The sequence below is a fragment of the Octodon degus genome, unplaced genomic scaffold, assembly GCF_000260255.1.
Source record: "Octodon degus isolate 3935 unplaced genomic scaffold, OctDeg1.0 scaffold00001, whole genome shotgun sequence".
Taxonomy (NCBI): Eukaryota; Metazoa; Chordata; class Mammalia; order Rodentia; family Octodontidae; genus Octodon; species Octodon degus.
In genome coordinates this window covers 39,991,779-39,994,038 of record NW_004524577.1, presented here as the reverse complement: position 1 = coordinate 39,994,038, position 2,260 = coordinate 39,991,779, and the positions used below count along the sequence as shown (strand labels likewise).

Below are 2,260 nucleotides of genomic sequence, written 5' to 3'. Positions count from 1 at the left end.
GCAGCCCAAAGAACAAAAGGGAAACCTTCAGGCTAGAGTCTGAGACAACTCCCAGACACTACAGGATCCTCTCTTTATTTACACAAAGAAAAATGTTTCCTTTCAGGTAAAGAAGATTTCCCAAATGGAAGGGTAGAAACAAGAAAAAGTACCCTACAAAATGTTAGCATGTGATCCATCCCATAGCACCAGCCTTCAGATCCCACTGAGCTCTGTTCTGGCGCAAGAACCAAGAAACTGGAGCTTTTTTCTCCTAGCTACGCTCACTGGAGGGCAAACCACACTAGAGGTGAACGGGAGTGGCTCATTGTTCCAGAGAACACGCAAATGCTGAGCCATGATGAAAAGTCTTCCTAGTGGCAAACTGACTTGCCAGAGGCCCGTGATTCTGATGGGGATGTGAATGTCTGTACCCATGTTAAGTCTTTTGAAAAAGACTAGAGCTGGCAGAAGTCAGATGCTTGAGAACAGTTACTATTCAAAATGTAAGCAAAGTGACTATATTCACTGGCACACTGGACGGGCCCCTAAAAAGAAGCTGTTCTTGTTCACTGGTTTTGACACCTTGAATTTGTTAATTCTCAGTGACTTATTAAATAATAATGTTAATGTTTGTAAATGTTGACAAATGTTTCTCATTCTCCTCTCTTTAGAATACCATATTTACTGTGCACAGGTTTTCCATGTAACTAAATAATTCAGGTGATTGTGAGCATGTACATTTGGCCATGCTGTTAACAGGTTCTACAAAGAGTGACCAAAACATACAGTGTATGTTTAAAACTTTAACAGTAAAAGACATTGCCAAGAACATTGGGATAAGTGTGTTCAAAGTGAGGGGGAATATTTTGAAAGGGATTGGCCATGTATCTTTACTATAATAAATTTTTAAGGCTCTCTGCTCCTGTGTGCCCAACAATAGCTGTTCTTCCCGTGTAGCCAGAGATCCAGACAAGATGGTGAAGGTTGGAGTGAACCGATTTGGCTGTATTGGATGCCTGGTCACCAGGGCTGCTTTTAACTCTGGCAAGGTGGATGTTGTGGCCCCTTCACTGACCTCAGCTACATGGTCTACATGTTCCAGTACAATTTCATCCACGGCAAGTTCCACGGCACTGTGAAGGCTGAGGACAGGAAGCTCATCATCAATGGAAAGGCCACCACCATCTTCCAAGAGCGAGATCCCACCAACATCAAGTGGGGTGATGCTGGCGCTGAGTACGTGGTGGAGCCCACTGGTGTCTTCACCACCATGGAGAAGGCTGGGGCTCACCTGAGGGGTGGTGCCAAGAGGTCGTCATCTCTGCCCCTTCTGCCGATGCCTCTGTGTTTGTGATGGGTGTGAATCATGAGAAGTACGACAACTCCCTCAAGATTGTCAGCAATGCTTCCTGTACTACCAACTGCTTAGCCCCGCTGGCCAAGGTCATCCATGACAACTTCAGCATTGTGGAGGGACTCATGGCCACAGTGCACACCATCACCGCCACCCAGAAGACTGTGGACAGTCCCTCTGGGAAGCTGTGGTGTGATGGCCATGGGGCTGCCCAGAACATCATCCCTGCATCCACTGGTGCTGCCAAGGCTGTGGGCAAGGTCATCCCAGAGCTGAATGGGAAGCTCACGGCATGGCCTTCTATGTGCCCACTCCCAACATGTCAGTGGTGGATCTGACCTGCCGCCTGAAGAAAGTGGCTAAATACGATAACAAGAAGGTGATGAAGCAGGCATCAGATGGTCCCCTCAAAGGCATCCTGGGCTACCCCAAGGACCAGGTCGTGTCTTGTGACTTCAACAGTGACACCCACTCTTCCACCTTTGATGCTGGGGCTGGCATCACCCTGAATGACCACTTTGTCAAGCCCATTTCCTGGTATGACAGTGAGTTCTGATACAACAACAGGGTGGTGGACCTCATGGTCCACATGGCCTCCAAGGAGTAAGTGGCCCCACCACCACAGCCCAGGGAGACCAGAGGGACAGAGAGGCCACGCTGTAGAAGTCACTGCCCTACTCAGCCCCAACACTGAGAATCTCTCCTCACAGCTTCCATCCCAGGCCCCCTAGAAGGGGAGGGACTTCAGGAGCCCTAGCTCGCTGACCTTGCACACCATCAATAAAGCCCACTGTACCCAGCAGAATAAATAAATATATTTTAAAAATGTAAACATTCACTGTATTGAACATGTGCTGGTGATCAACTGTTTACAGCAGTTTCTGTCTCCACCTTCTTCACCAGATCTGGCACATGCAGTATGAC

General features: G+C 48.1%; 1 pseudogene; it reads left to right on the top strand.

Annotated features, from left to right (window-relative positions):
• Positions 1 to 956: 956 nt before the first annotated feature.
• Positions 957 to 1,943, top strand: LOC101570449 (annotated as a pseudogene).
• The last annotated feature ends 317 nt before the right edge of the window (positions 1,944 to 2,260 follow it).